Here is a 15,697-nt window from a genome sequence, read left to right on the forward strand (position 1 = left end):
GTATGTTTTCTGCTATCCCCCAAAATCTCTTTGGGAGCTGACTTACCTCTGTATTTCCTGACACTAGCAGAGAAGGACTTGTACAGCAGTACATTTGGCTGGCGACTGCGTATCTGTCTGCCTCTTGCATTTGTAACAGTGAGTGTTGGACCATCAGCAAATAATAAGGCACCCAATTATTATGCAGACAGAATGATCTCAGAGCACCAGCAATTTAGATGAAGAGTTCACAGCAGAGGGCACTTCATAAAAGGCATGCATTTTTAGGTACTGTAGTTTGCTCTGCATTGTGCTGACCCACCCGTGTCTCTTGGTCTCTGGAGACCAGACTCCGGCTGGTGTTTGTCCAGTCCTGTGCTCACCACACATTTAGAAGATCCAGATATGAGGCTTGTGGTCTTCTCTGCACTCAAAGGAAGCTGTCTTTACAGCATTCCCCTTGGCCCCTTGCCAGGTCTAGCAGGGGGCTGAGGCACCTCAAAATGTAATTAATTTATGGGACCTACAGAGGAAAAAGGATAGAATATTACTATAAATAGCACGTGATGACTCATGAAATTCAAAGGTCCGAGAGGATAGCAAAGTTGCTAAAAGCTGAAGAATACCTAACACTGACACGGCTTATGTAAGTTGTTACAAGCCAAGTAAAAACATTGATCTCAAGCAGCATGATGTAAAATGATCCCATGCCCAAGTTAGGACCGTTTTCCTTCTTAGCTGGGGTTTCTTAGGTGACTAAGTGTATTCCTAAAGGGAAAGGATCCAGTCTACTCTATCCAATGCGAATTCTAGTATAGCATCTCTGTATAACGGAATGATTTTTTTTTGGAGAGCAATAAAAACTGTATGAGATTACAAGAGGTTTATGTATGTTTTATAGCAGGAGCAACCATTAGAGTAAAACTACATTGATTCCTGCTTTCATGCTTCCTTTCTGCTTTCAGACCACATTCCCTGTGAAGTCGAGCAGGAGGTTCTTTAGGTTTGGCAAACGTCTCGGTGAAAAAAAATTACCAGTACAAATATGTATTTATGCAATGGTATTAAGCAGATCATAAGTGTTATAAATCAAACAGTATTTCGAAACAGTAGGTTATGTATGTTAATACAGTATATTTCCCATTCATATCCCCTAATCAAGCAGGAAACTCAGGGTACAATATTTTTAATGTAATTCACTAAAGTCAAAGGCTGGAGTTTCCCAGGTCTGACTCTACTGGGTGTGCTCACCACTGATCCAGCCTATCTTATTTCCAGAACAAAGGGATTTTCAGCAATGTAAAATTGTGTTCTGAAAATGTTCAGTGACAAGCCCATAGATGGTATAAAATGATTTAAATGAAGTTATGCTAGTTAGATAACATAGCCATTGTGTATGAGTGGTAGGAAAGCAAAATGTTTAATCCTTGTGAATATGTGTGTGTGTTTGCTTTTGGTTTTTATTGGAATTATTGCTAGGAAGAACTGATACATTATTTTAAAGGAATATTATAGTGATTTGCACAAAAAAAGAGGGTATTTTTGGTAAAACACAAACAAAAAACCACAAAGAATTGGCTGCACCATTGACTCAAAGGATTTATGTTATGTAAACCAATTCCCATAGGAGGCTATAAATGTTATGGTGCTCTAAATTAGCTGAGGCTGACGGTGTACTCTAAATTAGGTGAGGATCAGTTTGTCCTCAGACAGCCTTCTGACTGAAGGAATGTATTTCCTATCATTACAGTAATCTGCTACAGAAAACTAAAAACTAAACTAAACTTGAGGCCTTTCCCTGTCCCTGAAACAAAATACTGTAATAATTTACCTTGCCTCTAACATTCTAGTAGTTACAGTACAGTTTAAATACTAATTAACATTTAAGCACTAGTCAATATTAGCATTTTCCATAAAAAATTTTAAATGAAAAATCTAAAAATATCATAATTTCTGAAGAAAAGGTGTTTTGCATCAAATCAAGAATACAGCTTCCACCACTTTTAACTAAGGAAAAGCCATCTTTTCCCACTCAGAAATACTGTTTTCACTAGACTCTGGTTAGAAAAATGCACACTGAAAAAAATTCTTAACCTGCTTATTATAAATTTACTTTAAACTTCTCAGAATACTTTAAAAGCAAGATTCTGGTCTAGTTGGTTATTTTAGACACAGCTTTGATTTCTTCTCTGTTGAGTAAAGCATTTCAAGACATGTCTATCCTCATTAATTTGCTTAAATGCAGTTACTAGGTATATGCATAAACGCTTTGCTGAATAGGGATAGATTGGTGCAGCAGACTCTAAATGAACTAAGAATCAAGCTGATAAAGGGATGCTTTGGGTAAACTGTGCTCAATTTTAGAGAAGTTGAGATCCCTGCTACAGTGAGCACCGTGTATCCATCTTAATCACGGGAGCTATAATTATAGCCTCCATTTTTCTCATCTGGATATTATAATGCAGGTGGAGGCAACAAGTTGCTCGTGGCTTACATTGTAAGTGGAAAGGGATTTTCAGACCACAGCCAAATGCGGATAAGCTGGACTTTTCAGTAACAATGTCTATTCCATTCTCATAAGGGGAATATTTTCTTTTTAATTTGAGATTTCCATCTGATATAATGGGCCTTGAGGAAAAAGCACAAGCCAAGATAGTCTGGTTCTGCAAAGTGGCTTTGCATAGTGAAAATTTCTGAGTTAATGTGCCAAACATCCTCCCACTGACTTCAGTGATTAATCTGGCCTGCTATTGCTAAGTGCTAGTGACTGCACATGTTCTTACTTGCCTGTTATATGGCTGGAATAAGCTGGAGAGCACGATTATATGGAGTGTGTGCACAGAGGACCATGACAGAGACCAGTGTGGCTCATTATGACTGATTGAGGGTGAAAATGAAAATGTCTTGCTGTGTAATGGGCTGTTCTAATTGAGATCTTGTCCAAAATATATGTTAAAAAGGACAGATCCTCAAAATTAGCTTTCTAAAGCAACTTTTGTTTGTTTTTTGGTTTCTTTCTTTTTTTTTTTTTAAATTTCACTTCAGCTGAGAAGTAGAATGAATCATCTTCTATAATTGACAAATAATCCTGAGAAGGCAGGAAAATACTAATGTGTTCCAAAAACATTTATATCTTTCACATTTCCATGATATTAAACTGGAGAGTTGCAAAGCTAAACTGCCTAAAACATAATGTTTTCTGCAAGTCACTGCTGAATTCTGTGAAAAACTGACTTTGCAGTTTGCAGTGGTTGATCGTGATCATCATCTTCTGCGATAAAACTGAGGGAAAAAGAAATCCATAAAATAATAGCATACCTGTGTTTCTTAGGCTAATTTGAAGGAGTTGGATGATACTTTGAATATGAAGAGTACTAAATTTGTGTTCTGATGTTTTGGTCGTTTCAGGTTCATCTTACACTGGCCAGTTCACAGTTGGAAAATACTTCTTTATTTCTTTTTTCCCTCAATACCTTCTCACTCTTCAAAACATTCTCTCTTTTTATCGGCACTTTCTGGTAGCTCTAAGGGAGACTAGGACTCTGAGAACTACCCCTAATTCATTTTTATCAGGCAATAACGAAGTGAGGTACAGAAAATGTGGTCACTAACAGTGCGTCTTGTTTATCTTCTATCAGATCCAAGGAACAGACCTTGTTTGAGGCACATCATCTACTAAAATGGGTTCTAAGCCATGATTTTGAAAGGAGTTTTTTGCATCTTTTTATTTGTTACTTATTTTTATAAGCTTTATGACCATCAGAAAGATTGCTAAAATGTCCTGATTATGCTGGAAGAGTATATATCCAATAAATATTTAAGTATATCCAAACATCCAAATGTCGATCTGTCACCATTGAAAATTTTGAGAATGTTAGGATCAAACAGCTGTTTATTGTTTTTTAATAAAATTACAATAGTAGTAAATCCCTCCTTAGAACTGTAAAATAAACATTAAGAGGCCATTTGATAGATATTTTGCCTTTCTGTAAATATTATACAGGTCCATTAATTCACTATATTATTACATTAGTTACCTTAATTTTAGCATTGTCTTCCCTTCCAGCCTCCTGTATGACGTTTTTCCTGTGAAAACAAGTACCTAGTGTCAGCATTTTGCATACCATAACTTATCTTGGTAATATTTCATTTTTTATTTTAACTGTACAAAGGTTAAGTACTTTTCTCTATGAGTTTGGTTTTAATTTTAGCATCTGAAGAGATGAACAATAACATAATTTTACTGAAATCTGGCTAAACTTTCACAGACTTCACAGAAATCAATATACTATCCAATGCACGTGTGTACAGAAATATAAGACTGCCTGAATGGATTGTCTGCTGGGCTGTGTTTCAGGTAACAGCTCTGACTTGGAAATATGGATAGGGAAAAAGAGCTTTAAGAGCTGAGAAGTCTAGCAGAAATAATCTGTTCCATGTTTTGGAAATGCTACTTATAATGAGTCCTATGGAAACTAAGACTTCTTTCAGGGTCCTGCCTTCTCTTTCCCAAAATCCATCTCTTTCTGTAAACAGTGAATGGATTTAGGATGTAGAGTTGCATTCAAAACTGTTGCTGTGCATCATTATACTGAAAAACACTAGAACTTTGGGCTGGCTCCATTCACCTATAGCACATTGCAGAATAATCTGCAGCCAAAGGTATCCCAAGAAGAGCCTTGGCAGGATGCCTCAGTAAATATAGTGATCAGTTTTTAAAATGTATTTGGTTAGCATCCTTGTTATTGCTTTACAGTACATGGACTTGTATGCTGAAGTGAAAAGGAGAAATATACTATATAGAGAACTAAACAAAACTGTCAGGTCCACAGAGGACTCACCGAATCTGATACAAATCCACACTACAGCTGGTTACAGCATCAAACTTTTGCTTACTGTGACCAATGTCTTCAACTTCCATTAAACTTGGAGAATTATTTGCCATGTTCACAGACAGATACTGGAGACTGTGATATCTGGGTTTCCATTTCATTGCTCCAAAACCCAGCTGATTTTACCAAAAGGAGCAGAAGCAGCACCCTGTATGGCACCTGAAAATTTGCACTTGAACTTTGCTTGTTCCAGATAAAATTGCTAGGCTCTCTCACAGTATGGTGGATAAAATAATTCATTCCACTTCCGTATTTCTACTATTGAATCTATAGAAATAATTGACAAAGTTGGCTTTGCATATATTTCAGAAGATTTCTCGTTTTAATCCCTTTGGGATGGTCATTGGAGCCTAAGTATCATGGAAGGTCACTCAGACTAGTTACAAGGAAGAAATTTTTTACGGTAAGGGTGGTGACATGCTGGAACAGGTTGCCCAGAGAGGTTGTAGATGCCTCATCCCTAGAAAAATTCAAGGTCAGGCTGGATGGGGCTCTAAGCAACCTGGTCTAGTTGAAGATGTCCGTGCTTTCTGCAGGGGGATTGGAGTAGAAGACCTTCAAAGGTGCCTTCCAACCCAAACCATTCTATGATTCTATGAAAAGAAAACCATTGGCAGTTTCTTGTTTTGTCTTCTTGAATTCCTGAATCTTTTAGTTTCTCACTGTCTACAATTCAGATTTTGCTCTTCTACTGTGCTGTCAGGGTGTTTTCCTGGAAATATGAACCAAGCTGAAATTGCATAGCTGTTGCACACACAGAGTTTTGCAATGTAGACCTCTGGTTTTCTTCTGACACCTCCATATTACCTGCCAGTGTTTATATGACTGTTCACGTTGTGTACAAGTAACTGTACTAGCAGGAAATTCATAAAACACCAGTGAAATAGTAGTCTCTTTTTTTCAGTTGTTTCACACACAGAGACTTATTTCAACACCAAGTGATTTTTCTCTTTCTTTACATTACCTTGGGAAAAAAGTTATTACACGTTCAGTTGTTTTAAACTGTTGCTCAAGTCAAGAGCTGAAAGAGGTTGCCAAGGTGTCTCCAGGAGATGGTTAGTGACATTTTGAAGTTGGCACTTGTGGGAGCTGAACTTCAGAGAGTAGTGAGCTTTGTGAACTGCTGCAACTTTGCTCTTTTTAACTGCCTTTTACTTGCTTGAATAACTATACTTTCTGTGAAACTACATAAAGCCATGGTGAAGGAAATTAGATGTAATGACTATAAAAATAAGTGAAGGAGAAAGAGGACGTACATGAGTTTAGTGTAACTTATCTTTGACATGCTGATCTGTTATTTTTCACTGATATAAAGGTTAAATCCATTAACTGGTGGTCCTCCAGTAAGGGCAGAGAGCTGACAAGAAATGAAGGGCTCGGGACAGGAAACCACAAACTACTTGATCTCTGAATGTATGACTTTTATTGTCAGCCACAGAAATGACTTGACTTTCATATGTTCCCTCTGCGTGTGAGGAAATGAACATAAATTGATAGCTACAGTAATTTCCTCTGAGTAAATCTATCTAAACGATCTTAAACACTAGAATGCTGAAAGGCTAATGGCTTGAATATCTGACATGATGAACATCTACAGCTGTTTGTGAAGCCAAAGGGAGGTCTGGATGCTCACTGTCTTTGAAAATTGGGTCACAACACCAATGACATCTTTATGCAGAGAATCCCCTTGATTTCAGTAAAATTTGCATAAACTTGAAGCAGAATAACAGCCTGACGTACCAATGCTATATCTGAGTTTCTAAAACTTATAAGGCTTGGAAATGATCGCCTTGTTTGCCTTCTGAGAAATGTTAGGTGGAGTGTTTTTATCCCCAATTGTTGAATGCATCAGTGTTTTGCGTTTATTCTGAAGAGTGGAATGGTAGCTAAACCTGAAGAGCAGATTGTAGGAAATGAACAGTCAATTTGGGCCTTGCAATTCATGTGTATGTACTCCTCTTGCTAGAATTATTGCCTAGTGATGAAACAAACTAAAATGTTAATGTCAAAGTCATCATAATTTTTCTGCATCACAAGGTATTTGTATATCCATTACACAGGATAGCTATGTTTTATTTTGTATTTATTGTATTTTTTTGTCTGAGAGGAAAATGATTTCTTGTTAATATTGTCATTTTTATTGGATGGTCTCACCAGAATATGCAGAAGAGGGAAATATTTCCTAAGGACTTCAAAATTTGCCTACACTGTATTCGTCCATTAAGACTGTTTGTGTGTTGTAATGGTCCAGGCCTGACTCACAATGCAGCTCTCATGTATTGTCTCAGATTCTCATAGCTTAACTCTATCAGTGAGTCACCGAAGATAGTCAGATAATCAAAGTGACCAAGTTAAATTGTAGGAAACTGCTGCCCATTAATGGTTACATACACACATCCAGTCTTTCCTAACAACAAATAAAATATAATAGCAATAAAGATCCAATTAGCTTATTTTAATACATGGCTATTTAAATTTGAGTTTCCCTGACCCCTCAGCTGAGGTGTGAAACCATGTGCAAATTCCTCAGCCATTGCAAGAAGTGAAATGGGTTCATTTAAACTACTAACTCTTGTACCCAGCAGACAGCGCTCTTGCTCAGTGACTTGCTACTATCTACTGTGGGGTCTGCATTGTCGAATCAGAGGAAGGAATGATTGCACCTAGCCAGCAAAGCAACAACAACAACAACAACAACAAAAAACAAAAGAGAAAAAAATATGTATGTTTTCTCTCCTTTGTTTGCCCTGGATATCTGCAATGTGGCAGCCATCAGACAATATTCACGTATATTTCTGTTTTTAAAATTGATTTACAGTTTGCAAGAGGCTGAGAAGCAACAAAATCTAAGCTTACGTAACATCTGGTAGCATTAACTGCAGTTCAGAAACTTCAGACAAATATAAGAGGGAACATAGTTTGCACTTAGCAAGAAGCAGGAATCATGACTTAGCAAGAAGCAGGATTCATGAATTCTCTGTCCACTGTGACTAACTCATGCCTTTGGGAAAGTTTCCTAATCTCTATTTTTACCTTATTATATCCACATGGAAAATAAACTTTCATAGGAATGCATTGAAGGCATTTATGAACTTCACAAATTCTTTGTAAATAAAAACAAGTAGTTAATGATTGGTAAAGACACTTAAATGTTAATCCTAAAGAAAATAATTTATCTGCTTTTCTTTATAAAAGTTTGCTTTGTTCTCCCTGAGGTGCCGGTTAGTAAATACAGACTAAATGAGAGTAGTGCTTTGCTTTGTTTGCAAATTGGAGATTACATACCTGCATAATAAAAGACTGCTTTACCAGTGAGCATCTCTTCCCCTTGTTGATCAACCACCTCATTTGCTTGAAACAAGCTGGATACAGAGTGCACATTTAGCTTGACGGCAGAAAGTCTTCCCAGTTTTGATGAACTCCTTCTTTAACAAAAAACTTCAATACACTCTTATTTTTAATAAAAGACTATGTCGTTTGAATGATTAAACTCTGTAAAAATCTTCCTGCATAACTTTCAAACAAGAACCAGCCATACTAAATGGTTATTTGTGGCTCTCAGTGGTTAAATGTGGCATATTCTTGATCCTGAGGAGTAGGTTTTGAGACAAAAAAAATATAACATGAAATAAATGTTAGTAAATATTTCTCTTGGCATGAAAAGGAGATGGTCTGCGAAAGTCACTAGTGGTATGTTGCCTGAGTTAGCAGCAGGACAGCCTACAGGTGATCAGCTATGGTTTGATAAGAGAACAGGAGTGCAGTAGATAGAAATGCTTGTCATGTGAAGTTGCATGAAATCACTCTAAAAGTGTTAAAAACGCAATAGCTTACTTTTTTTCTTTTTAAATTCCTTCACTGGTATCTTCAGGAACTGCTGTAATGGCTGCTTAACTATTAGTACGTATCCAAACTGAAATACATGTGCCTGAAATGTCCTGGTTTGATCTTGTCTTCACTAGTAAGTATTTAAGTAAGCATTTGTCTGTTCCTACACAGAAATGCACATAAGTACATCTTCCAAAATCAAGTTTACATGTATACTTAGGGTTCTGGCACATATACTGAGGCAACACAGATTAGTCAGAATACAGAATTTGCATTGTTTTAAGCCTGTGTTGTGGGCCTGGTTGTGAGAGCTGCAATGCCAGTCTGGACTTCAGACCACAGACTCCAAACAGCTCTTGTCTGCTTTTTTCCTAAGCTCACTTTGTGCACATCAGATGTCTCTGACTTAAAATTGATCTGGCAATTCAAACACCTTTGAATCTCAAATATCCTACAGTTAGGTTTGTTGAAGGGTGAGGTAATTATGGATGCCAACATAATTAACCTTGAATGTCTGTTATGTTAATTCTTAAAGATAGACGTGCTAATGCGTGGAAATAGGAATAACCTCCAGTATGTTTCAGGTTGGACAAGGCTCTGAGCGACCCGGTCTGCTTGAAGATGTCTCTGCTCATTGGAGGGGAGTTGGACTAGATGATCTCTAAAGGTCCATTCCAACCCAAACCATTCTGTGACTTCAGCTGTTCCTATGATGTCTGTATGAAAGATTTCTCTCCTGTCTGAGATGAAATCAAGTTTGGGTGGTCCATAACGTCTATATACAGGTGTGTTTAGTCAATGCTCATATGGTAGTTTAAGCAGTTGGCTGCTGATATAGCATATTATTTCAATATAACATATGTTATTATCCCAATTGGCATGTCCCCTGACACTGCCTGTCCTGACATTTCTTGGATGGGGAAAGGAGAGAACCTTCTGTTACTATGGGGCGACGTGATAACTGTCACATCATGTGGGCTGGGATGACCACTCCAGCCACAACTGGCACTGCTGAAATTGCATGGGGTGAGAATCTACCTGGATCTATCTAAGCTGGAAGAAGGTAGCTTTCTCAGCCTGAAGCCACTTTCCCTCTCCACCTCCAGGATATTGGTCTTAAGAGGCCATGAAGATACAATTGCCTGATAATCTACAAAGGAGCTTATCAAAGGTAGTTCAATACTGGCTACATAGTAAGAAGAAAGTTCGTTATCACTGCCTTACTCAGTTTTGTGAGTGAATAAGGGCAGGCTTTCTTACTCTGATTTTGTAATTTGTATTTTGTGTAAAATGCTTCATTTTGGCGTAGTTCTTGTGAGAATTAAATGCATAATTTATCTGAGAGGAATATAATTTAAAAAAAATGATACCTATTTTTATACAGGGAGAAAATCTATGCAAATAGCACATGCATTTGAAAAGCGTAAGCAACTCCTTTTCCATAGTACTTGTGACTGACACACACCTCTGAATCTTCTTAGGCTGTCTGCAGTTACCCAGCCTTGTCCTTAGCAAAAAGCGCAGTAAATTATCTGCTTCTCTGATTCTTTCTGAGAGCGTACAGATGACTTCTGCTTTTCAGTTTTATTACTACCCAGATACAGTAAAGAACAACAGTAAGTCTTACCTTGTCCTGTACTACACTTAACAGTGGATAATGGATCTATTGTCCAAAAAAAGCCAAACGGGAATGGAAGAAGAGATGCAGAAGAGGACCTGATCCATCCAGTGTGTAAGAAAAGAACTGTTTACGTGCAATCTACTGAAAACACTAGCGTGTCTTTCTTTCTTTGTTTTACACTAAAATCTGGTGGCTCTAACTCCAAAAAAATAAAAGTAGCAAGATTCCAGATATGGCTGGCAATTACGGAAAGCATGGAGAGACTTTATACAAGAAAAAAAGTTAGGAGGTTGGAATGACTCATTTTAAAAAATACATGTGTGTAAAAATATAAGAATTTTTATAAACAGCATAGCTGGCCACAAGAGCTGAGGAATGTTCAGAGATAGCCAGAGGTACTATATTTAAATTTCAGTTTTATTTTGTTGTGTTCTATTTTTATTATTCTCAGTTATTTCAATTAGTTCAGACAGTAAATCCAATTGATTAAAGGCTTTCCATGAATATGGGCTCAATGCGAAGCAGAGGCACACAAGTACGATCTCTGCTCACACCGAGCAATAAAAACGAGGAGGTTCTTTATTTAAAAACTATGTTTGTAGCTGGAAGAAGCTGTGGTGGTGTGAAGGGATGGCTGTGTGGTGGTGCAGCTGCTCTGATGTGTGCTCAGGAGTGAGCACAGCTCCGAGGAGGAGAAGGGTGACCACCTGTACCTCAGCTCTGGACTACAACACAACCTTCCTCCAAGGCTTCAGCACAGATTAAGCAAGATGTCTTTGATACTAATCAGTAAAAATTCCTGGTTCCAGTTTGTGCACATCACAAAGCCAATTCTATTTCTGTGCTTGTTTCTGGTAAATGAGTGCCAGTGGAGCAATATAACCAACGAACCAACGTGATAACTGCAGAGGTACCCATGGAAGATGTGATCTGGAAGGTCATGATTATGTATAATATTCATGACAGGCCAAGTACAGCCAAGTTCTTAAAATAAACTATTGTGTAACTGTGCCATTATGCATGTAACCGGAGGAGGAAATGAATTAACCACAGAAATCAGAACATGCATGTTACAAATCACAAAATTATCAAAGAAAAAAGAAAGACACTCCAACTTTTGATACACGAAAATTAATTTAATATTTAATGTTTGCTATATAATAATAGTTTTTGCTTGTATACTAATTAATAGAGGAATTATTTTCTTCAACATGAATAAGGTAAGAAGGGAAAGTTAGGGAAGACTTTTTTATCTCTTTTTTTTTTTTTAATAGCAAGAAACTTGCAACAAATGACTCCATGGTGATTTACCTATAATGGAAAAGGAATAGATTTATTTCCTTATCAGTCATTAATTTTAAAAAAGTATTTTATCTTGGAGTGCAAGGAACCTAATAAAAAATTGACACAAAGTATTTATATTTAAATGACTTATTATTTTAAAGGGCACAATAATCTAACATCAGGAGATATTAATGTATTTTACACCTCTTCCAGATCTGTGTCTAAATGGGGCTTTTAATGACTTTTATTATTCCTGAAAGATGTAAAAAACTGCTGGAGAAATCTATTCACAGTCACAGGGAAAAAAATTCTCCATTAGTTTAACTTTACATTGGTTTAAGCTTAATAAGCTGGCTTATTAAGGCCAGCTGATAAACCATTTCTGAATAGAAGGGGGCAAATAGTTACTGAAGAAGTATGAAAGGAAAGTACAAAAATGGGATAAAGATATCAAAACATCACACTGAAGAAAGAGCTTAGGAAGTCTGCGAGAGTATTGAACAAAGCATAGAAAAAGACTGGGAATTCAGTGTTGAAGATTTTATGGACAGTGCCATTTAAGAGTGTGAGGGATTTGAGATCTTATCTGTAAGCAAACACATTCTTCAAAATTATTTAAAAGTTTTAATTTGGCCATGCAAATGCTTTTTATGGGTTTTAGCAAATGTACAAAAAAGTTCTAAATAAAATTCTTACCTAATTTATACAACTTGCTCTTTTTGGAAACTTATAAAAATCCTAAGTGAATATGTAGGGTTTTTTTAAATAAAATATTTCACCTTTTATCTCTCGTACAAGAAATCTGAGCTTTGAATCTACCACATTATTGCTTTAGTCCTGTCTTGATTTCTATAATTCAACTACCTGCAGGTTCTGTTTGATCAGAGTTTTAAAAATCTTGTAGTTAGTCTAATAATGAGTATAATGCTGAACTTGCATTCAGAATTATCAGGATGCACTGGAACCAGGTCATTAATCTAAAACAACAAGATATTAAAAAGTTCTTGAAACTTTCTTCGCTGCAGATAAGAAATATGGATTTTATCCCACTTAACCCCCTCAGCCTACAAAGTGTTAGTTCTCCAGTCTAACTTAATTCCCTATATGCCTACAATGAATGGAAAAAGCTGAGCAGCTGCTTGTGGCCTGTCTCAGACAGTGCCTGGGGTCAGCTAAATCCCATCCATAATGGTGAGGGCCCCCAACAAAAGAAGGACATGGACCTGTTGGAGTGAGTCCAGAAGAGGGCCACAAAGATGATCAGGTTCTGGAGCACTTCTCCTATGAAGACAGGCTGAGAGAACTGGGGTTGTTCAGACTGGAGATGAGAGGGCTCCAGGGAGACCTTATAGTGGCCTTCCAGTTCTTAAAGGAAGCTTACAGGAAAGATGGAGAAGGACTCTATAAAGTGCAGTGGTAGGATGAGGGGCAGTGGTTTTAAAGTGAAAGAGGGTGGATTTAGACTAGATATTAGGAAGAAATTCTTTACTGTGAGGATGGTGAGACACTGGCACAGGTTGCCCAGGGAAGTTGTGGATGGCCCCCCCCCGGGAGCGGTCCAAGCCAGGTTGTACAGGGCTTTGGGCAGCCTGGTCTGGTGGGAGGTGTCCCTGCCCATGGGAATAGGGTTGGAAATAGATGATCTTTAAAATCCCTTCCAACCCAAACCATTCTGTGTTTCTGATTCTAAGTGCAGTAGCCCAAAGTGCTGCTGCAAGCTTTATGGGCTTCCAGAAGGTTTATGGACAACCATAACAGCTTATAGATTGGTTTAGGAAATTAATACTCAAACATACTCATAACAGAAAGTTCCCTGAAGCTGTAAAGTTGTGTAAATTCATATAGAGATTTGCTTTTGCTGTACTTCCTTTTGTATGCTTTTGAAAGGATAAAATATTACAGGAAAAAAATTTCACATCCCAATTTACTGTGGTTTTCAGGCAACTGGCTATAGTTGGGAGTAGCTGCTTTGTCCTGGTTTTCTTAGCTCTTACTCAGCTGAAGCTCCTGAAGGTCATCATAATTTTTTAAAAGGTAGAAACTTAAAGATCTAGAAACTGAAAATGTATTTAATTATAGATAAAGCTTTGGTAGGACTTAACTCATCAAGGTAAAGTTTTAGACATCACAGTTAAAAAAAATGAGGGACATAAGTTTGTTTATGCTTTCCTGTTGAATCAATCAGTATTTGTAAAACACTTGAAAGATGTCAAATTTCTCTTGCATCTTAAACTTGGCAAAGAAATGTATATGATTCAATCTGAATGTACTTTGAGACTTTTCATTTGAAATTTAATGAAGATAGTGTATGTTAATTAGAAGCTAGTAAAAATATAATGCAGAATTATTCACTTCATGCAGAGCAACTGTCAGCCATTGCTACCAGTGTAATTTTCATTTGCACTTTTTTGTATGTTGGCCATTGGATTCAATATTGAGTTTTGAATTACAGCATAAAAAGGAATGAAATACTTTTCACTGGTTTTTTTTCATTGTTTCTGTTCACTGTTTGCAAGTTTTTAATTGTAAAAGATCCTGTAGATGGAGTTTTTCTTCTTAGCACTGCTGTCCTATTTTCCCCATGATATCCCCAGGGGATCTAACATGAGTTTAAGTAAGTCCATTTTTTCTCAACTGACAGAACAAATGTTCAGATGCTTTAAAATTTAAAGAGCAAAACGTAGGGATGGGTAAATCAGTTTAGAAGAGGTAAGAAATTCCCATTCAAATAAAATAGCTTTATTTTTGTTTGTTTGCTTGCTTGCTTCTGGGTTGTTTTTGTTTGCTTTTAATTTCCTATAATGATCTAGGCACTCCAGACATCCTTTGTTATATCTAAAAGGAAAGACCTCCATGTTTCTCCAAGGACTTGCAAGCAGTAGGGAGAATGATGTGTGAACTTTGCCAGTGACTGCACCTGCGTGCATAGGACCTTCTGCATGAAAATTATTTTCATGGCATGGAGTTTAATGTTCATTAATATTTATGATGTAACATAGTTGCTTTGTGTATATTAAAGAATGGTCTCCTTTTCAAGGACATTTCTTGTTTAAAAAGAGCCATTTGAGAGTTACGATAGCAAAAAGTCTTGTAACTATACAAGGAGTTCAGAAAGTCCAAAACTGAGTTGCTAAAGATTTTCAGATGTATTTTCTGTTCTGTTTAGTTTGAAGTGGACTGTATAGAAAAAATATAGCAAGAGTTATGCTGTCGAAGTTCAGGGGAGCATTATGCCTTAAGGTTGGACACCTTCAAGTGGTCTAAAATCCATATTCTTGTGTGGAGTAACTTGAAATTTGCACTAAGTGATATTATTCACTCAAAATTGGTGGTGGTTGGGTTTGAAGATAAAAAGAGTCAAAGGTATGACCTTTGTATAACATCTTACTGAGTACTGGTCCTAACTTTGGTGCATCTATCAAGGACTCTAACTATGGGTCTGATGTCTCCACATCCTTACAGTGGCTTGGCAATGGTCCTAGATGGAAACGTGTGTTTACCAAAGCGAGCTGTAGGAGATTCAGCTCATGCCATGAGAATTGGCAGTGCGTTTGGGATTACCTGTTGAGCCATAGCTGCCCCCCTGGATGCAGGTGCATGGTGCCTGGGAAGATGTGGAGGATCAGCAGCAGTTGGAGTGTGCGGACACCAGCAAGTCCCATGCACTGCCTGTGTGTTCCCCACTGCATCTGTGGCCACATCTCCACCCAGGTTTTTCCCTCAGCTTGAGATTTGTGGTTCCTGTGGCCACCCCATGCTTGGGGGTCGAGCCTGACATCTTCTGTTCCTCTAGAAAACCAATGTGTCAGTAGAAGTTTCTGACTTGATGTCATATTCATCCCCACTACTGCAGTTAGCTGCTATGTGGTTCTGCAGCCCGGGTCTCCGGCCAGAGCCGTGCCCGTGCCCCTGCCTGCCAGGCGCTCAGAGCCGCGCCGCTCCGGGAAGGATGGTGTGCTGGATGCACCGATCGAGCTAACAGCGTTGGGACCCCTCACTGGATTCCCGTGCGCTGCCAGGGTAGGAAACTGGGGACAGGGGACAAGATTTAAAAATAAAAGAAAAACCCGAGAAAACTGAGCATGCAGGGACC

At 37.8% G+C, this 15,697-nt stretch overlaps 1 pseudogene; it reads left to right on the top strand.

The window, feature by feature from the left end:
* LOC104543582 overlaps nucleotides 1–15,624 on the top strand; it is a 52,642-nt pseudogene extending 37,018 nt beyond the window's left edge.
* Nucleotides 15,625–15,697: the final 73 nt, after the last annotated feature.

The sequence above is a fragment of the Mesitornis unicolor genome, unplaced genomic scaffold, assembly GCF_000695765.1.
Source record: "Mesitornis unicolor isolate BGI_N332 unplaced genomic scaffold, ASM69576v1 scaffold9907, whole genome shotgun sequence".
Lineage (NCBI taxonomy): Eukaryota > Metazoa > Chordata > Aves > Mesitornithiformes > Mesitornithidae > Mesitornis > Mesitornis unicolor.